The sequence below is a fragment of the Chiloscyllium punctatum genome, chromosome 51 (assembly GCF_047496795.1).
Source record: "Chiloscyllium punctatum isolate Juve2018m chromosome 51, sChiPun1.3, whole genome shotgun sequence".
Classification (NCBI taxonomy): Eukaryota; Metazoa; Chordata; class Chondrichthyes; order Orectolobiformes; family Hemiscylliidae; genus Chiloscyllium; species Chiloscyllium punctatum.
This window is the reverse complement of record NC_092789.1, coordinates 5,703,214-5,726,140: the sequence shown is the minus strand read 5'-3', so window position 1 is coordinate 5,726,140 and position 22,927 is coordinate 5,703,214.

The window sequence follows — 22,927 nt, the reverse complement described above, 5'->3', positions numbered from 1 at the left end:
AAGAAGAGACACAGATAAAGTAGTGTAAAGAGAAACTCCAAGAAAGGGGGATAAGAGGGAGACTGGGTAGCGGAGGTGATACAAAGAGAAATCAATTGGAACAGGCAAATAAAAGTGAGACTATGGCCGTGATATTGACAAATATGACATGAACAAGGACCACATCAATTCCAGAAAGGGTTCAATGACGATACGTCCACCATGGCATTAAATCTCCAGAGACAGACACACAAATAGGCCATGTTCTAAGGGGATTCACAACAAATGTATATCAGGACAGGGATGATAGGTTATGCATAATACAATTAATATCGGATTCGATGGTATGAATGAGTATGTCACGTTGTGTAAGTGTGAGTGTGTGTGTGCGCGTATGCATATGTTGCTGAATTTTTGTGTTTGTTATTACACAATATATCTGAGTGGAAACATTGTCTCAACAGAATGAATACTGATCAGAACATTATTTCAAATAGATGAAGTCACAAGGCACAACTGGCACCGGCAATGAGATAATTCGTCTCGGTATTGAATGAATTATTGAGCATCGATTAATTCTCAAGGCCCGACCCCACTGCACCATTGTAGGAGAGACATCAACAGCGGGTTAGGCAAACTGCGGACAGGAGCACGTGCACAATCTGAACTAAAGGTACTATTAACACACACAGCTGGGTGGTGGAGAAATGGAGAATTTCTTAGAATATGTTGTGGAGATTTTGAAGAAGACACAAGAAATTTGCAAAGTAAAGATCAGACAGACGTAACAAAGTTTATGAGTACTCTGAATATGGTGCATCGAGTGAAATGACACCTGTTTGTAAAACGAGAACAAAAAGCGAGAAGAAGAAAAATGATTTTCAGGAATACTACATCCAATGTGGGGAAATCAATTCTTTGTTAAGAAAATTGAAAACATGTCAAGACAAATTATGTTTCCACCCTCTGTATTGAGACCTGTTGAATATTCTTGCATTTTCTGCAATGTTCAAATGCAAGCTGCTTGCAAAAGGGCAGACGCTCAGTTGTACCACTTTGGGGATCGGAGTGCAGCAACATATGGCGGAATCTGTCGAATCCACTTGAGAAACTCAGCCACAAAGTGCTGCCGTTGGTGCTCAGTTCAGTGAAAATAGGCCTCTTATAAAGTCAGCAGGTGACGCGCCGTATCTTCTTACATGGATCACATTTACTGTTGCCTTTTCAGGAAACGAATGTGTTCATTAGGGATAATGCTCAGTGGTAATCCTCATTGCAACAAGCTGATGTATAAAACACTGTGTTAATGAGAAAACCTGAAGTGATTCAGCACCATGCCCATATATCTTATTGACAATGTTACATTATCTGTAAACAGAGGAACAGCTATGTTCGCTGTCTGTGCACCAATAATAGGAATGTTGAAATTAAGATTTCTCAGAGATTGGAATAATTTATGCCATCCCTTATTTGTTTAGTTGAGCACAGGGGGAAATAAACAACTTTGATGTAGAATAAAGTTTCTCTTAAAAATTATAATTAAATAACATAATTTGACTTATGTGATCCAAAACCAACACTGAACACAACCAAAATTATCTTATTTATCCGACTTTCAACCTTTCTACTCTCTGGTTTCTTTCCATGGCTCACCTCATACTAACCCTCAGCCATGGAGTATATTCCAAAGATTTCATGGCATTTTCACAGCTTGAGGTTGCTTCATTCGCATCTTTTGAAAGTGTTGGTAATATCTCTCCAGTGATAAAGAGCCTGACTCTCAAACCTCAATTTAGCCTATTAAACTAATGTTTGAATATCAAATTGCGTGCACCCATAACTCTGGAGACATTAATTCAAGGCGAGCGGAATAGCGTTCAGTAACTCAACTGAAAGTTCTCACTTGATTGTTAACATTACTACGGTCACGTTAACCTTTTAAAGTTTGTCAGTGCTCTATATTTCTGTTTCAATGAATTGCTTCAGAAGAAAGGAATATGCTCATGAACTGTATCCAGTAAGCACTAAGAAGAATTGCAATCATGGTGCTTGCTGCTGGACACGATGAGAATATTTCACTGTTCTCATAATGGACTGAACAGGAAATCAGGTTAACTGAGGGATCACCTGCAATGTATATTTAAGCAGAAATTGTTTGTTACGATACTGATGGTAAACTTCGAGCCGGTACAATTATGGAAGTCGCAGGCAGATTAACGGGATTTTGAAAATGCACAGATTCTGCTATCAGAATCTACGACTTTTCACATGCACGAACAACGAGAAAAAACAATAACGTTACCAACGGCATATATAATTTACGATCAGTTTAATCATATGGGTGAATTCTTGTACATGCTGCAGGCTCTCCCCGCGTGCCTTTCCCATTCATACAAAACTGCTCATAAAATAACAGTGCTAATTCGTTTTTTTCATCACTCTCATAAAGACCATGATCTCTGCCACCCGTATTTGCATATTTCTTTGCTTTACGAAATGGTCTGCTTAAATTAATAAAACAAGATTACATTTAAAATCGAGAAAGAAATTACAAGATATAATTTCGAAAGAGTGAACCAACTGAGATATATCATTTGATCAAAATCCAGCGAATGGAATCATATGGGGCACAATGCTGCTTTAGTTCAGAATAAGTCTAGTTCAATGTCTTTGTTCGTCTCAGAAAAGCAGTGGTACTCGCTGGAATGCAAACGTTGTGCTTTGGCTAAGTTTGACAGAAAGGGTCGTCTGATTTATCGAACTTAGCTGAAAAGAAACATTTTGTTGGAAATGCCGATGTGTCTGCTGCATTTATTTCTCAGCAGCAAAACCTTACCAATCAGCAAAAACCAAAGAACTGGGGATGGGGAGATATGAAAGAAAGAAGAATTTGCTGGAGGAACTCTGCATATCTGGGAACATTTGTGGAGCGAAAGCAAATTCAACGTTTCAAGTCCATTAATCCTTCATTAGAAAATTGAGATGGATACCACTGGTAACAGAAAATGTCAGGAACATCTTTGGATTTAATAGTGAATTTTTCACACTTCTGAAAATCATGCACGTCGCTACCTAAGGTTTGTTTCAGCAGAGCGTCTTTGTTTCCCAGAACTCACATCTAAACCCAAGCACAGCAATTCAATGTCCACCTGGACAGTATGAAGCACTGCATGGAGTGAAGAAGAAGGTTGCTTGATTGGCCGAATTAATCACCTTTAGCAAGCATTTGACAGGCTTTAGCTTTCAAAGATCTTTGCCTAAATGTACTTCGACGGAGTTGAAATTCTCCAAAAATTCCAATTATAATAAGCACATGCTAACCTAAAAAAAAACACACTCAGTATAATGATGTTTGTCTGCCTGTCTTTCAGGGGAAAAAAACTCACATCTGGCCTCCCGTCCTTTGTGACTCTTGGAATCATGTTAAACATCGCAAGCAGCCTTCAGTACACAATAATGTGGAAGAAACATTGATATCAATTTACGTCACTCGGGATAAACATATTTATATTTCTTTTATCCCTTTAATGTATGATAGTCAATTTACCAGTTAAGGAATCTGCAGCTGCGACGATTAGCAGCGTCATTCGCCCAGCATGCTTTTGTATGGAAATCAACTGGCTCCTCTTACAGCTGTTATTTTTTGAGTAGACATCGATAAAAGTTGAGAAAGATTCTGATTATATGCTCGTTAGCTCGACCTTGATAGAAACTGGATATTCGATTCAATAAACATGATCTGACCTGCAATTAACCAAATTATTTCACGTTCGTTTATTCTTTTGACGAATGAATGTGATTCAAAGTTTTGGAGAAGATTTGTAGCTCGGGTGTTCGTTGTTGTGGTTCTGTTTGCCGAGCTGGGAATTTGTCTTGCAAACGTTTCGTCCCCTGTCTAGGTGACATCCTCAGTGCGTGGGAGACTCCTGTGAAGCGCTTCTGTGCTGTTTCCTCCTGCATTTATAGTGGTCTGTCTGAGCCCCTTCCAGTTGTCAGTTCCAGCTGTCTGCTGCAGTGGCCGGTATATTGGGTCCAGGTCGATGTGTTTGTTGATAGAGTCTGTGGATGAGTGCCATGCCTCTAAGAATTCCCTGGCTGTTGTCTGTTTGGCTTGCCCTATCATGGTAGTGTTGTCCCAGTCGAATTAATGTTCCTTGTCATCTGTGCGTGTGGCTACTAAGGATAGCTGGTCGTGTCGTTTCGTGGCTAGTTGGTGTTCATGGATACGGATCGTTAGCTGTCTTCCTGGTTGTCCGATGTAGTGTTTTGTGCAGTCCTTGCATGGGATTTTGTACACTACATTGGTTTTGCTCATGTTGGGTATCGGGTCCTTCGTTCTGGTGAGTTGTTGTCTGAGCGTGGCTTTTGGTTTGTGTGCTGTTATGAGTCCTAGTGGTCGCAGTAGTCTGGGGCTCAGCTCGGAAACGCTCCTGATGTATGGTAGTGTGGCTAGTCCTTTGGGTTGCGGCATGTCCTCGTTCCGTTGTCTCTCCCTTAGGCATCTGTTGATGAAATTGCGAGGGTATCCGTTTTTGGCGAATACCTTGTATAGGTGTTCCTCTTCCTCTTTTCGCAGTTCTGGTGCGCTGCAGTGTGTTGTGGCCCGTTTGAATAGTGTCTTGATGCAACTTCGTTTGTGTGTGTTGGGGTGGTTGCTTTCATAGTTTGGGACTTGGTCTGTGTGTGTGGCTTTCCTGTAATTCTTTGTGGTGAATTCTACGTTCGGTGTTCTCTGTACCATCACGTCTAGGAATGCGAGTTGGTTGTCCTTTTCTTCCTCTCTAGTGAATCGGATTCCTGTGAGTGTGGCGTTGATGATCTGAACAGGAATAGAGAGCACACACCAGATCATTGGAAGGGGCAAAGAATATAAGTATAGACAAGTTATGCTGTAATTGTATCGAATTTTGGTTAGGTCACACTTGTAATATTGCGCACAGTTCTTTTCACCACACTACCAGAATGCTTTGCTGACGGTGCCGTAACGTTTTAGGGGGATGGGCAATGTTAGCTGTGAAGAATGTTTGCACAAACTGGCTTTGTTTTCAATGGAATGCAGGAGGTTGAGGGGCGACCTAATAGATGTTTATAAAATTGTGAATGCATGGATCGTGTGGAATTCATGACACATTTTCACATTTTGGACAGTCCGTTTACTAAGTGACTCAGGTTGCAGGCGTTGGAGGAAGTGGGGGCTGTGCTGCGGAGAAAGTTTGGGGATTGTTGGTAACTTTAAAAGAGATTTGAAAGACAGGTCTTTGACGCAAATGGTGTTGAGTGCCTGGAACAGGCGGCCAGAGGAGGGTGGAAGTAGACACAACAGCAGGATTCAAGAAGCACTGGACGAATGCATGATTAGGAAGGGAAAGGACGAATACAGAACCTGCAAGTTAAGACAATGTAAAATTTATCACCACGGGCTTGGGAGCGGAGGGGTTGTTCCTGTTCTGCATTGTTCTTTGCTGTTGGATAAAATTGACTGCAGAGACTGTAGAGGGCGAGAGGGAAGAAGAGAGAGCAATGGAGATATGGAGAGATAGCGACTGTGTTAACAATGATGGAGAAAAAGGCAGGAAGGAAGAAGAAATACAGATGACCAGTGGAATAGACGAATGTAGAGAGTCAAGAAAATTGTACAGCAGAAGAATTGTAGGGAGTGAGAGTGTGCACGATGGCAGACCTACCGAATATTGTTTTGGACCCAGGTGGGCCGACTGTTCGAAAAGTGCCAAATAACCTGTGCTGGAAGATTGAAACAAGTCAGTAGTACCTTTAGAGATTTAATATAGCGACGGGCAGCATTGTCGCTGCAATTTTTTTTTTAAAAATACACTTTTCTGGATTTAATTATTAAATAAGTGATTTTTGATCGATTGATTGATTTGACGAGACGCAGCACAATCTTCAGCTGCTGTCTGAATGTAGTCTGGGTCACAGCAGACAACGCAGGCTCTGTTCAGCAGTTGAGGATCTGCAGCAAGAAGCCCTATTCTGGCACAAAGTAATGACATTGACTGACATTCCGAACGACACATCTGGTACCAAAACATATTACTGACAATGTTGACCATTTTTTTTTCTTGGGATTACACTTCAGGTTCTCTCTGACTCTCTTCATCGCTGTAAGACCGTACACTTCTTCATGTTTTTTTCTGGTCATTAAAGTGTTTCTCGTGTTTAAAAAATGGGAAGCATAAACGGGAGAAATGTAGCTTTGGGGTTAGAATGTGGTGGAGATTCTAAACTGTGAACCAAAATCGACAATACATAACACTAATCGTCCCACTACGAAACCAGAGGTTATGTGAAATTGAGTGAATGTACTTCCGAAATACAGTACTTTGTCATCTTAAATCTAACATTCTCCCACATGACACTCCCTCAGATTATTTTGGGTCATTTACCGAGTCATGATTGAAACACCTATCAGCAAAACTGGTTGACCAGCGCGTCAGCCATTTTCTTCCTGGAGCATACAGCCCACGCTCCTCAATGTCAACATCACAGTGAATGAAACCGAACCAAAATGAAACAGCATCAAGGTTACTACGTGAGCCCCGAGAGTGCTGCGAAGGCAGAATTGCAATTAAGTCTACACAGATCAAACACTGGCTGCGACCCTATGTATTAATGGGGAAATGTGAGTATTTTGACACTAAACGTCTGTTTGCAATTGCCAGAGTATTCTTATTCGTCCGAATTACTTATATAAATGCTCTTTCCACAGATGAAAGGAATATAGAAACTACTAAAACTGTAACAAACCGAGGAAATGCCAGTCGTTAGAGACCTGTTGCCTCCAGAAGTAACTTGCCTTTCTATCTTCATTGATTCGCTTTGTTAATGCAATTGATGTACTTCTGAACTGTGTGGGTCAGAAACGCTTTCATGACTTGAATAGAAAAGGCTTATAATTGATTTTGCACGAGTGTAAGGCCAGTACAAAGCTGAATGATCTCACTGCAACACAGTGAGATCATTCTATGTGTTACAGAATGCAGCAGGACTACGACAGAATTCGCAGCATCTGTGGAGAGATATTAATATTTTGTATCCAGTAACCCTTCTTTCGCACAATTCGCATTGGGGAATTTGAACTCAATTAAGCAGAGATGTCGTGGTCGGGGGTAAGGCGGGTAAATATCTTAAATTCAGGACTATTGTAAAAAAAAACCGTTGGTCTCTCATATCCTTTGATGGAAACTGTCTGCTTAATATGTCTTTTCTGCCTGTGACCCCAGACCCACAGCAGCGTGGTTAAGTCTTAACGTCCCGCCGACAATTTGGCCAACAAAGTCTCGTCCATACAGTGAAACTAATTAACGTAAAATTAATGCTTCAGAAAATTGTGTCGTCATTAGATTGTCTGTATTTCTCCAAGGAACAGATTAACAGACTTCAATTGCCTGCTTAGAGTTGTAATAGATCAATAGTTCGGTATATCTGTCCGAACTTATATTCGTTACCCTTCGCTTCAAATCATGGGAGAGATTTTATTTGGAGCTGTATTTAGCTGTCGATGAATCATTGTGTACAAACGTTTGTCTAAGCTTGCAGTTTCTTTGTCTTCCTTTGAGAATGTTCTTCAGTTATGTTGTACACCCGTTATCATCCAGTCACTGAGGAGAGAGAATTGATCACTTTTCACTCCCGCAAAACTTCCCTCAAATTTCAGGAAGCATGTTCATATTCAACCCAGTTTTTACTCTGTCGTTACAGACAGATTCTGCATAAAGTCTTTAACAACCTTTGTGTCGATCTGTGATTGCACAGTGGAGTATGAATACAATTTGATTTTCTATTAAGAACTGGATTTCTCGAGGCTTCTCATGAACCCTTCACACATATTTTAGGAAAATGATCTTTAAGTAGACGCTGACCTGATTTCTGCTTTTATTGCAAAATGTAGTTTATGGTAATAAGATGACTGGATTACAGGAGATTGCTCGTCATACATCATCCAGGTTATTTTCATTGTCACCCATTCTCTTTCTCCGATATTTCTGACAGATAAAGACAAAATGACCAAGGCTGACATTGTGAATTTTTTAAAGCTGCATGTCATTTTTAAGTTGCATCTTAAGCGCCTCAGAGGCAAAAACAACATTATGTTTTCCTCAGAATGGAAGTGAACACCGCTGAAGAAAAGTATTTCGTCTCAAAACACTACTTATATGTCTCTCTGCCTATCCAACAGGAACTATTTAGTTACTCTAACACTTTCACTTTTAATGACTAAATAATCAATATCAGTTCTATTTTTTATCAGAATTGTTTGTGATGTCCGTTTGAGTTGCATTTATTTTACATCAAACAAACATTTTCATAGCACTATGCTAAAAGACTCATTTAATGCATTTTGATATCATTTATTTCACAACTTACGCAGAGACAGCGCAAAATGATATTCAATCATTCTGAAGAAGGGTCAATTTTCTTTAAAATTTTCGAGCTGTTTTATCTCCTCGCTAAAGTACCGGACGTGTTGATTTTGTCCACTATTTCATATTTTTATAATGTCACTGAAGATGTCGCTGTACCAATCACAATTCGCAATAGACTGCAGTTTGAGTGAATACGATATTCCAAGTGTAAGAAATATCCAAATTCAAAAAAGTGAGGTGGATTGTTTCCTACAGATGCCTTTAATCATGTTAAAAGTGCCCTGTCAATTATTGTCATTGATACGCTCTCTCCTATATTGTGCCCACACCTTACAATATTCTTACGCAGTACCCGAGTGAATTGTCAAGACATGTGGATATATCTGACTGATGTTTATGATTCAACGAGACGGGATTGATGGTTTCATGTAGACGCTCTCGATCTCAGTGGCTGCAATGGAATCGTCTATTTTTCAATGGATTCATTAAGATCAGGTTGTCTGAAGACTCTGACCTAGGGTGTGCCGTGAAACTGAACGAGGCGGTCTTCATTCAATAAGTAATTGGGAAAACTGAAAACAATACGCACAGCAAAAGGTGCTCTGATAAGTCGAACAAATGTGAATGGAGAAATGAATCATGTTTCATTTTCTCAGAAACAAGGATGCTTTCTGATGGAGAAAGACGTTAAAGTGACACATTGTTGGTTAAACCATTTCTCGACAGAATTCATTTTGTAGACCTCTATCAAACATATGTTCGAATTAATACACACGGAGATTTTGCCATATTTTTCAATTATGCTCTGAACTTGCTCAGTGTCACTGCATAAATGTAAGTCTTTAGAAAGCAACCAAAATACTTCAAGATACCTCCCATTTCAGTGGCGATCATTTCAGAGTTTGTGAACTTGCGTCTATACTAAACGGTGCATGTTATTTTGGTAAGACCTAAATTCAAGGAATTTGTCAACCAGAGAAAGAGAAGGCTTATGATATTGAGAATAATAAAATGATGAATTTTCTACAGTTCTCCATTTCTGAGGCGCTTTGCTTCCCAGTCTTGGAGCTCCGGAGTGCAGTGCATCTTCAATTCGCCAGTACAACATGTTGGACGGTTAATGAATTAAACAAGGCAATGAGAACCAAAGGAATCCAAATGACACAGGCACTGTAAAACCATGCAAAATCTGCACCTTCAGAAGAGGGAAAAAAATGCTGCCCGTGACCGGTACATTGCTAGTAGTTTTATAAAGTTCATAAGCAAACGAACCTGGCACTTTCTGCACGACGATCACAACCGTGATAGTTATGACAAGAGTGACTGCAGTTTTCTTTGTGCAATTTTTTTGGAATTTCTAGCAGCAGATCACGACAAACCAGTCAAATGTGAAACCAACGATGCACCAAACAGATAATTAGGGAGTGACCATGAACACGTATGTAACGACTCTGCAAGCAGGAGTATGGGACAGCAATGACAAAGGAAATTGTTAACTGAAGATGAGATAGAGTATTGTATTGTTGATCAGGACCAGTATGTCTGTTATTGCAATGGTCAACATATAAACCGTGATACACTTGGAACGACCACATTTCCTTTGTGAGAGAATCCAAATTGTGGCCAAGTTCGCTGTGTGAAGAAAACAATAGTGAATAACCCAACAATGCCTGATTTCTGCAAGTTCGTTATTATTAAAACTTAGTCGGACGGAAATTGGTATTTTCACTCAATAGACGAATATGCAGGAGCAGAGATGACAGGGTTCAACACACAGAGAGTATATTGACTAAACAGGCTGTCTTGTGGGACGGTGGCAGTGCCCGTTCCACTGGACTGAGAAACATTGGGTCATGTCCTGCCTACTTCTGACGTTTCTAAAAATATCTATGAACAAGTTGATAAGAAAAAAAACGATTAAACATATCAACTTAACAGGAATAGCTACTGCTGCAAGTGGAAGGTAATAAATCTTTATCAAGAGCAGAATTGCAGGCTTCTCCAATTGGGGGGGAGTGAATGATGACTGGAGACAGTGCAGTACTCTGAGTAGCCACAGCCGTGGCAATGGAAGGGAATCCATATTTCTACATGCATCCATTCTCCAGGGAGCGAGTCAATTGCATGAATAAGTTATTCAAAAAATAAAGTCAGGGAAGATTTTTTTTGGCTGGAGCAGTGGATTGAAAGAAACAGTCATTTCAAATGTAAACAAAAAGTCTGGTTTCTCACTACCGAAGAAGCAATGGGAATTTTTCTCAGTTGAATTACACTGACAATATTTGTGTCTAACTTCTGGTGTCCTAAATCCATCTGATAGTGCACTATATCACTTTAATCTGTTTTAGGCTGAAACCCTCTGAGCTATCTGAGCTGCTCCTTTCCTGCATCTTGAGAACCTCCCACTGTGGTGGTTGTTCTTGCTCCGAACTCCGAAACGTCCCATGTCCCTCCATTCACTCGGCCAATGCCGGTCTCAGTATTTCAGGAAAGCTGGCGATATTGCTGTTCCAGAACATAGAAAAATACAGCACAGTACAGGCCCTTTGGCCCTCTATGTTGCGCCGATCATAGCCCACATAAACTACACGAGCCCACTATCCTCCATATGCCTATCCAATGCCCGTTTAAATACCCATAAAGAGGGAGAGTCCACCACTGCTACTGGCAGGGCATTCCAGGAACTCACGTCTCGCTGAGTAAAGCATCTACCCCTAACATCTGTCCTATACCTACCACCCCTTAATTTAAAGCTCTGCCCCCTCGTAATAGCTGACTCTATACGTGGAAAAAGGTTCTCATGGTTAACCCTATCTAAACCCCTAATCATCTTGTACACCTCTATCAATTCACCCCTAAACATTCTTTTCTCCAATGAAAACAGCCCCAAGTGCCTCAGCGTTTTCTCATACAATCTTCCTACCATACCAGGCAACATCCTTGTAAAACTCCTCTGCACCCATTCCAGTGCCTCCACATCCTTCCGATAGTATGGCGACCAAAACTGCACACAATACTCCAGATGCGGCCGCACCAGAGTTCTTATACAACTGCTGCATAACCTCAGGACTCAGGAACTCAATTCCTCTAACAATAAAAGCCAGAACGCCATATGCCTTCTTCACTGCACTATTTACTTGGGTGGCAACTTTCAGAGATCTGTGTACATGGACACCAAGATCCCTCTGCTCATCCACACTACCAAGTATCCGACTATTAGCCCAGTACCCCATCTTTTTGTTACTCATACCAAAATGAATCACCTCACACTAACCCACATTGAACTCCATTTGCCACCTTTCCGCCCAGCTCTGCAGCGTATCTATATCCCGCTGTTACCTGACACATCCTTCCTCACTGTCAACAACTCCACCGACTTTCGTATCATCCGCAAACTTGCTCACCCAACCTTCTATCCCCTCCTCCAGGTCATTTATAAAAATGACAAACATCAATGGTCCCAAAACAGATCCTTGCTATGTCGCCTTCGCCTGTGCATCAGGAACACGTTATGCATCTTCTTCAATTGATTTGTGTTTTGCCCATGCTAACTAACTAACAACTGAGTGTTTGAGATACATGGTGACTCGCCACCTCGGATAGTTGCTCAGGGCCTTAAAGTGCACCATCTGTCTTACGGGTAAGTGAATATATTCCGTCATTTTGATTTGCATTTTTTACAGCCAATGTCTCCCCATCTCAGTTATCACTTTGCCAATGCATTGCAGCTTCCCAAACAAAATGCGGAGAATGAAAAGATGGTCCAACTGGCTATGCAATGCTGTAGATTTTTTATTCTGAGATATTTCTGCTTTCAGAATCTGAACCATCCTCCGTGAATCTCAGAGCATTCAACAGAAAAGTTCATGAATGCACGAAGTGAATTATTTGCCAGATCTTCCCACTTTAATGTTGATGTCAGCTACAACCTGTCTGGTCGTATAAGATTCTAGGGAGAAACAAATCGATGGTCCTGGGACTTGACTCACAGAAACATACTACTGAGGAAGGTTTCAGTTGCTGTAGTCATCGCGAAAAGATGTATATTATCTCACATATCAAACACCACTAACCTCTGTTGTCACGAAATTCGTTGATTGCTCAATTTGCTCCCCATCTGTAAGCAATATTTTCTCTCAAATGTAAATTGTATTGCACAAGACGAAATCTGATGATAATATTATAATTTTATGATAGTAAGATGTCGTCTTGTGCGATACAAGACATCTTTGAGATTCAATATTGCTTACTGATGGGGAACAAATCTGCAAGAAAGAAATGTTTGTGACATAATAACACATCTTAAAATATTACTGTGTGAAAAACACTTCTCCAACCGGACAGTGACTCCATCATGGAACATCAGACCATAGTGTCTACAACGGTCACTAAACATATTTCATCCTGTGATCTCCTGTCCACTTCTTCCATGCTCTGAGTCTCCAACCCCGCTAAAGTCTGCTTCTGCCAGCCCAGTTGTCGGGCTCCTCCCAGCTTCTCTTCACAATGGAACATGCAATGCCTAATCATCACCACCACATGAGGGTGGTCTGAAGGCGTACCACATTTCTTTGAACGAAATGCCCCATCCACTACGGCACCTCTGTCCCTGGCCGACCTTGGCCTCACCCTGAAGAGCTGTTCTTTACGTCCCCTTACTTCTGCACATTGGCGAGGTCTGGAAGCCATGTGTTCCGGCATGGTTCCAAGTGCAGCCTTCCTCTTTGTGAGATACATGGGACATTTCTTATTGCGGTCCGACTGTGGTCCCCACCCACAAATCTACCGGTGAGGTTTCAATGACGTTATCAGTCCTGCTTCTCTCTGTCATTGAGAATTGTAAAAGTTTACCTGTTCTGCTTCCAATTTCTACCCTCTCTTATCTCCAGGTTGTCCACCTCTGACCTGGTCGCTTCTCTTCCACGAAAACTCTATTTAACTTTATTACGACACATTACTCACTAATAGCCCGTATGAGCCCACTGACATGCAAAGTTACCTTAACTGTATATCCTCACTCACTGCTCTCTATAAATGCGCTATTCCATTCTCCAATTCCTCTATCTCTGTTGCATCATTTCTGATGATGCCACTTTCGACAAGAAGGCCTTACGGAGTGTGCGTGTTTATATTCAACCTAGAATTCCTCAGCATTGCAGCTGGGATCCGGATCTGACTTTCACTTCAACCTTGTAACATTTCTACTTGCCGTACAGGATCGATAAGGTTCGCCTTGTCCTCACTCACCAGCATCAACATCAAGAGGAGCATTCACCTCCGTTTGCGCCACATTAGCCGGTTGTCACCACTAGTTACTTGTTCCCCTCCCGTCCCTTGTTAGCCTTCTGCAAGAAAGATTGCAGCCGCGGTGCACTGGTCTACTCTGTGAGTGGCATTTTGTCCTTTTTTAAAAAGAGAGCTCGTGAAGGCAGAGGTGACGATGAGACTAGGAAAAGCCTAGTTTAACATTGTCAGGGGAAAGGTCGGTTTTCCCAGTTCAGGTTACTTCTCGTTTGGTTCAGCTGTGGGAGTCACACAATTCTATAGCCTATCTTTACAAACAAGCACCCGTTAAAGTGTCCAAAGGTTTTGGTTCTGAACGTGATTTCTTGAACAGGACAGAGTGAGAGTGAAAGGAGTTAAGCGAACAAACTCTAAACTGCTGCAGAGCTGTTCCAACAAACCTCTGTCTCTCACGTGTTCTGTTCTCCAGTCTCCATCCAGACATGGAATTCAATGATTTTCATCTGTCTTTTGTGTGTCCTTGCACATCATTCCATAAATGGCAGGATCAGTATTGATCACGTCGAAGTTTGAAGCAGGTGCAATGGACCAAATCACCTATTTCTGATGTTGACGTTTGTGTTCGTGTGCATGTATGTGTGTGCATGTGATTGTGTGTGGATGTGTGTGAGTGTATGTGTTTGTGTTTGCGTGTTTGTGGATGTTTGCATGCGCGTATGTGTGTGTGTGTGTGTGGTTGTGACTGGCTGTGGGTGTGTGAGTGCTTGAGTGTATAGTGTTTCCGTTGAGAAGTGCGGATGTGTGTGTATGTGTTTATATGGGAATTCTGCCTGGGTATGTCTGTGTGTGCGTGAGTGTGTATGGTTTTGTGTTTGCGGATGCATCTGTGTGCAGGATATGTATGTGTAAGCCCGAGCATGTAATTGCCTGTGCTGGTGTGTGAGAGGAAGTGCATACGTACGTGTGTGTGTGTGTGTGTGTGTGTGTGTGTTTGTGTGTGTGTGTGTGCGTGTGTGTGTGTTTGTATGTGTGTGTTTTGTTTCTCCCTCTCTGTCCTTTTATTAATCTTGCCAGTTTCAGGCTTAGCGATAGTTCAGGTTTGATGGGTCGATTAGCCTAATCCAACTGCCAGTTTCGATGTTTTCATGAGAATCGCCATGTCAAATACATAGCAATGAACTGAAACAGTTCCAGGAATCCAATGACGAAGAAGAATATTAGCTTTATTTTCTTGTCATGTCCTCAAAGACTGTACAGCACAAAGGGCAAAATGAATTTTCCCAGGTTCCATGGGTATGATCTCCAAAAGCCCCAAAGCAAGGGTCAAGTGAGAAGTGGAGCCCTCCATCCTGCTATCAGGAAGAGAGCAGTAATAAATGGATTGATCGTATGAGCTAAGAATCCGACGTCCCTCACCTAGTCTCTCTCATTCTGTCTTGAACCATCTTCCCATTCTATCACTTTATGTATCTCCTACTCTCTCGTCTCTCACTTACCTTTCTCTTACCTTCTATCTTTCTCTGATCTTCTGTCTCCATCTTTAATTTGTCATTCACTCTGCCTTAGTTCTGTCTGTCACTATTTGACTGTTGGAGAGAGGGAGTTGTACAGATGCTGGATATCAGAATTCAGTGTGCATTGCTGGAAAAGCAAAGTAGGTAAGGCATTATCCGGGGAACAGGGAAATCGACGTTTCGGCACGGAGCCCTCAGGAATGAGACTGTGAGCCTCGAGCGTACGGAGATAAATGGGACGGAGTTGGAGCTGAGGAGCAGGTAGCTGCGAGTGCAATAGTTGGATGGAGTTGGGAGTGAAGTTAATAGATCGGAGATGAAGGTGGTGCGGATGTGTGTGAAGGAAGATTGACATGTGGGATAGGTCACATGGGCTTTGCTGAGTGGACGTTTGGAGCTGGCGTAGGGTGAGGAAAGGAAACAGGTGAGGTCCACGTTGATGCCCTCGGTTTGAAAGGTCCTGAGGCAGAATATAATGTGTTCTTCTTCCAGGCGTTGGGTGGTGAGGGATTGGCGATAGAGGAGGCCCAGGACCTGCACATCCTCGGCAGAGTGGGACGGGGCACTGAAATGTTCCGCCTCAGGGTGGTGGAGTTAATTGTTGCGGGTGTCCCAGAGATGTTCTCTAAAGCACTTTGCGAGATGGCGCCCAGTCTTCCCAATGTAGAGGAGAGTAATCGGCAGTAACTGATACACTCAATGACATGTGGAACTACAGGTAAAATGTTGATGGATGTGGAAAGCTCCTCTGTGTCCTTGGACGGAGATAAGGAGGCTTGTGTGGTATGAGGGTTTGCAATTCCTGCGGTGTCAGGGAAATGTGCCAGGAGTGGAGTTTCGCTTATTAGGAAGCATGGACCTGAAAAGGTAGTCGCGGATAAAACGGACTTTGCCAAATGCAGATAGCGGTAAGGAGGGAAATATATCACTGGTGGTAGGGTCCATTTTTATGTGGCGGAAATGTTGGTGGATGATGCGAGTTATTTCGATATTGGTGGGGTGAATGTGAAGACCTGGGTGGGGGAGTTTCTGTCCTTGTTGAGGTTGGAGGGGTGGGAGTCGAGGGCAGAGGTACTGTAGATGGATGAGATGCTGTGGAGGGCATCTTCAAACACATTGGAGATGAAATATGAGCCATCAAGGAAGGAGGTCATCTGTTGTGCTCTGTGGTGTAACTGGTCCTGCTGGGAGCAGATGCAGCAGAGGTGCAGGAATTGGAAATACCGCGTAGCATTATTGAAGGAGGTAGAGTGGGCTGAGGTGTAATCCAGGAACCTATGTGTGTCGGTGGGTTTGTAAAAACTGTCAATGTTGAGTCCGCACTCGCAGACGGAGACAGAGGGGTCTAGGAAGTGAAACAGATGTCAGAGATGGTCGAGGTGAATTTAAGGTCGGGGTAGAATGTGTTGGTGAAGTTGATGAACGATTCGACTTCCGCACGGTGGCACGAGATGGCGCCAATGCAGTAATCAATGTCACAGGGGAAGAGTTGGGGTGTGTTCCCGGTGTAACTCCGGACGATGGGCTGTTCTACACACCTGACGAAGAGACAGGCGTAGCTGTGGCCCATGCTAATGCAAAGGACTACCCCTTTCGTTTGGGGGAAGTGGGAGGAATGGAAGGAGAAATTGTTCAGTGTGAGGACGAGTTAAGCCAACCGAATGCGTGTGTCAGTGAAAGTGTTCTGTTGGTGGCGTCTGGAGAGAAAGAAATGGAAGGCTTGGAGGCCCTCGTCATGGCGGATAGACGTTTCGTGGGACATCAGTCCATGGTGAAGATGGGGCACTGGAGGCCAAGGAAATGGAAGTCTTGGAGGAGATGGAGGACGTGTGTTATGTCCCTTATGTATGTGGGAATTTCACACACTTTTTGTTTCATTCACTGTATCTCTTTGTCTCTCGCACATTCTCTCTTTCTCTGCTTCTCACACAGTCTGACATGAGCTCAACCTCTGTCTCCCTGTCTCTGTCTGAAACTCTGCAAATTTTACTCTATGTCCCACTCTGTCTCTCTCATTCGGTCCTCTACTCGGTTTATCTCACTCTGTTTTTGTCTGTCTTGGATCGCCAACCATCCGATTTCATTGCAGACTCTTATCACACTGATTTTGAAATTTGATTCCAGATTCATCTTCGCTGGTAGTTTATCCAATAGTTTTTCACAACCGTTTGTAAACCTTCTTGACTCAGACAACTGAACGAAATACCCGACTTAACCTTGTTTACTTGAAGATTAACACGTCCTGTCTGAAGGCTGTTCTTGTACTGTGCTGTTCAGCGCTGGGGTGCTACAATCAGCTACTTTCCACAGGGCCTTACCATTTAGTGAATAAGGCCTGCTAAGATTTGCTTTTCCAAAATGCAGCACCTCACATTTATCTAAATTAAACGCTATCTGCCACCTCTCAACCCATTGGCCCATCTGATCAAGATCCCGTTGTAATATGAGTTAAGCTTCTTTCCTGTCCACTACACGACCAATTTTGTTGTCATCTGCAACTTATTAAATATACCTCTTAAGCTCACATCCAAATCATTTGCATAAATTATGAAAAGCAGTGGGCCCACCACCGATCGTTGTGTATTCCACTGGTCACAGGCCCTAGTCTGAAAAAGCACCATCCACCACCATCTTATACCTTACAGCCAGATTTGTATCCAAGTGGCGAATACTCCCTGCATTCCATGAGATCTAACCTTGCTCACCAATTATCGATGGGAAACCTTGTCGAACGCCTTACTGAAATCCATATATCTCAAATCTACGGCTCTTCCCTCATCAATCCTCTTTATTACTTCTTCAAAAAACTCAATCAAGCTTGTGAGAGATGATTTCCCACGCATAACGCTATGTTGACGTTTATGCATTTCAAAACATCCAGCACTTCCTCCTCTGCAAGGTGGACGGTTTTAAAGTTGTCACTACCTATTTCCCTGCATTCTATATCTTCCATGTCCTTTTCCACAAGAAAAACTGATGCGAAAAACTCGCTTAGTGTCTCCTCCATTTCCTGCGGCTCAACATAAAGGCCACCTTGTTGAGCTTTTGCTCGACCCTATTCTTTCCTAGTTACCCTTTTGTCCTTAGTGTACTTAAAAAAAAACCCAATGGATTCTCCATAACTTTATCTGCCCTGGACATAAAAGCAGGACAAACGCATTCCGGCCAAAAAAACACGACGCCTTTCCTCTGCTTTCGATCTCTTTCAGCACTTTTCGTAGCAAGTTGGAGTATATGCTATCTGGCCGGCGACTTATCTATCCATTGCTTTTCAAAGTTTCAAGCACATCCTTCATATCATCAAACTATTCAAGCATATCAACCAGTTTCTCGCTGTCCTTACATGCAACGAGTGCCTCTCGGTAGTGAATACTGAAGCAAATAATTCATAAAAAATCTCTCCTACCTCCTCCAACTCCAGGCACAAGTTCCATCAGTTATCCCTGATCGGACCGACAACCACTCTGGCTATCCTTTTGTTCCTCACATAGTGTAGAGCACCTTAGGTTTTTCCTTAATCCGACTCATCAAGTTTGTTTCATGAAACATTTCCTGAGTCTATTCTTCAGTTCTTTCCTCGATAGCTTTTGACCTTCTAGAGCTTTCTGTTCCATTCTTGCTAAAACTTAAGCAAGCTTACATCTTCCTCTTTACTAGATGTTTCATATCTCTTGTCATCAATGGTGTCTTCATCCCACCAACCTTTCCATCTCTCAGTTGGACAACCAATTTAGCACTCGCAGCAAGTGCTCTCTAAACAAATTCCATCTCTGAGTGCACCTCGTTGAGAATATTTACTCCGAAATTATGTCCACAGTTCCTGCCCATTAGCATTGCAATTCCCCCTCCTCCAATGAAATACTTTCTCAGACCAACTCCTCTATCGGTCTCCACAGCTACAGTAAAGTTCAGGGAATTGTGATGATGATCACTGAAATGCTCCCCTACCGATCGATCTGACACATGACCTGGTTCTTTGCCAAGCACCAAATCCCATACTGCCTCCCCTCAAGTCGATCTATCTACACACTGTGCCAGGAATGTTTCCTGGACACACGTGACCAAATTCGTTCATTCCAATCTATTTGCAGTAACAAAGATACAATCAATAATAGAGAAGTTGAAGTCACTCATAACAACAACCGTGTTACTTCTACGTCATTAAAAATTCTGCCTTACAATCTGCTCCTCCATGTCTCTGTTATTATTGGAAGGTTTACAGAAAGCTTCCAATAAAAGTGACTGCCACTTTCCTGTTTTTGAATTCCTCTTTTACTGACTCAATGGACAAAACGTGATCAACAAACAGGAAGGCTATTTTCTGCATCTGTGATATTCTCAATGATCAGCATTGCATTTCCCCACCTCATTTACCCCCTCTATATTCCTTTTGAAAAATCAACCCAGAACATTGAAAAACCATTCCCAACAATGGTATCTCAGTCTAGGTAATGGCCAGAAACCGTAGGTTACAGTAATAATCCGTGCTTTAATTTCATCACTTCGTTCTGACTCTCCTCGTGTTACAATAAACGCACTACAATCCATCACACTGACTGTCACATTGCCCTAACAATTGTCTATACTTCGGCACAGACTCTCCCAACGCTGTTCTGCAGAATCCAGAGTTACCCTATCATCTGATCCGTTGATCCGTTTCACAACCCCGGCAAACGAATCTAAACCCTTCTGAAGAGTTCTTGCAAATCTCCTGCCAAGGATATTGGTGCCCTTCCAGTTCAGGTGCAACCACTCCTCGTTTTACAAGCGTACACTTCCCCAGATGTTCACACAATGATTCATTTTTCCAAAACCCTCGCTCTCACATCAGCTTTGCAGCCACGTGCTCAGCTACACTTGTTTTCTGTTCCTAACCTCCCTAGCCCATAGCACCAGTAGCAGACCTGAGTTTCGAATTCTACTCGTCCTAACTTTTCGCTTCCAACCTAACACTCTACATTGACTTTCCTGATCCTCATCACTTTTTTTGAACTAGATGTGGGCGCACGTTTCGCAGGAGAAGTCAGCAGGAACAACAGTGGTGACCCTTACCTCACATAGTATGCAACAAGAGCAAACAACTGCACTCAGCCACATCTCCTCTGCTGTAAGATGCGAAAAGAGATAAATAAAATGCTACCTTATCTCAACACAATTCCTCATTGCATCTTCATTTATTAATTAGGAAAGGCCGACGTGTGGGCGACACCACACGTGCAAGAGTGTGGATTTAACTGCTGCCCGAATACATTAATTCACTTTCCCAGTAGTCGCCATGTTCGCTTCCACACCTCTTCATCCTTTGCTCCGACGATTCACGAGGTAATTATTTTACATTCTATCTTACTTTCCTGACTCTGCTTGGCTGGTGCATTCTCAATTTCTGTTCCTAAAACATTCTGAACTAATCTATTCCCCTTTGCCAGGACATAAACCCTATCCCTCTAAACACATTCTATTCATATATTCAGCCAGTTATATTTTAAATGTTATAATCGGACCAGTTTCAACCAGTTCTTCCGGCAGCTCATTACAGGCACGCACCACCTTTTTGTATGAAAAATCTTCCCGTCTGTCCCTTTTAAATCTTTCCACTCTCATCGCAAACTTTTGCCCTCGAGGTCTTGACGCCACAACTCAGCGGAAAGACCTTGCCTACTTCTCCTGTGTCTGCGTGGGTGTCCTCCAGATTCTCTGGTTTCCTCTCACATTCTAAAGAGGTGGAGGTTTGGTCAATTGTCGATGGTAAATTGTCCATAGTTTTCAGGGCTGTGCAGATTAGTCGCATTAGTCAGGGGTAGTTACTGGATATTAGGGTTGGGGAATGGGTTTGACTGGGTCATGCTTCAGAGGGTCGGTAGGAACTTCTTGGTCTGATATTTCTTTTCTGCTGGGATTCAAATACTCCATTTTCTTATGTCCATCTTTTGTAAGTTGACAACTCAAAATCTGTCTCTTCAGAAAAAAAACATCGCAGCCTATTCAGCCTCTCTGTACAGAACAAACGCTCTCAACCTTGGAAATGAAAAATGTCACGTGTTCCCGCGTTCTGCACCAGTTGCCATTTCTCTACCGCCACCTCCACACCATTGACTGATCTGCAAATTTCTCTCTCTAACCTTGTATTCCTACGTCGCCTGCACGTTTGGCGATAGAACATTCATGTCCTTCCAATAACTCAGCAATAAAGAGCATTCCGACATCTACAAGCTATCCTGTATCCTGGGCAGTGGTGATCTTCTGGTAAACCTCAACGAGTTGTCTGCTAATCTTTATACAATGGATATGATCTGCATTCATTTTCCTCACTGTTTACTCTGAAGTGGCACCAGTCGCCATCCTGTCCAAACCAATTTCTCAAGGTGCTTGGAATGCGTCCACTCATCGTGAATCAAACGTTTTCGCACTTCCTGTTTTGCTGCAAGCCATGATAATGGCAAATGTTATATCAGCCTCTATTGCAGGAGGGCTGGCATTCAGGCGGAGTGATGACTCATTCACGTTGTGCAAGGGAGACCACACCTGGAGAATGATCTGTACTCTCAAATACGAACTCATCACCATCGACTCACAGCACATCGAGACTGTTCCGTGGCTTAAATAAATTATGACCGATTGGAATTCCAAAATTGTAAATTATGCTCAAATCCAGTGGGAATATAAGGAATGTGATCAATCCCTCATGCATTGACAGTCTGTCACCCAATCAGGTCTCCAAATAGAGAAAAAAAACAGAGCTTCTGTACAACTGACCTCGGCACAGTCCCAGGATTAGGTTCAGACTGTGCTTCCACGATTGACTAATTATCTGAGTTGATCGTAGTACTGAGAACTGTTAAGCAGGAACACTAAATAACATTGATCCTACCACTGTGAGAGTCCAATTGCACTTATGGTATCTATATGACCGGCCCAATGCAAAAGTACTGGCAACAGTGTACGTTGTGTCATTATGACCAGCATGCTGCTTGTCCTGAAGACATTTAGGAATGAAGTCTGATTCGACCGACTGATTTTTTTTCACTTTCAACAGAAGACAGTGGGAGGAGGCTTGACTGAGATGTAAAAATTTTGAGAGGAGTAGACAGGATAGACAAAAATCCAAGGATTACTTTTGATGCAAGGATCAATGACTGGCGGCATTGATTTACAGGAAAGGGTGGGGATTGAGCGGCTGTACAGTTTTCTTTTTAGACAGAGCATGTTGGGAATCTGCAACTCTTTGACTTTGAGGATGGTTGTGAGATAAAAAAAATGATGATTGTATAATCCAAAACAGACAGGCAGGAAGCTGGAAAAACACATCAAGCCAGGCAGTATGGAAGGATATTCTTGCCAGAAATCTACATAAAATTGAAGTGTTTTGCCAACACTATGTAGAATGTTCTCGTGGTCCATGTCATTAGCGTCCTCAATGTTGTGCGGTTTCACAAGGATGATCCCAGGACTTCGGAGGTTATATTCTGAGGAAAGATGAAACAAACTATGCCTGTATTCTGCATAATTTAGGTCAGTTTTGTTTTGAAGATTTGTATCCCAGTAATGTTTGAGCTTGTAATTTTGTTCGCCGAGCTGATGCGTTATCCAGCAGACGTTTTGTCACCTCACTAGGTATTATCATTAGTGCACCTCGGGTGAGTGTCGATGTTCTGTCAAGTCTGGTATTTACGTGCCGCTTGACACGACCAGTAAGCTCTTATTTGCAGGCACATACACACTGAACGACACAAATGCAACTGTGACAATTTAACCATCCGAGCACAGGCAATATAGTGACACGCAAGAGAGTTCCATGAAGCCTGGTAC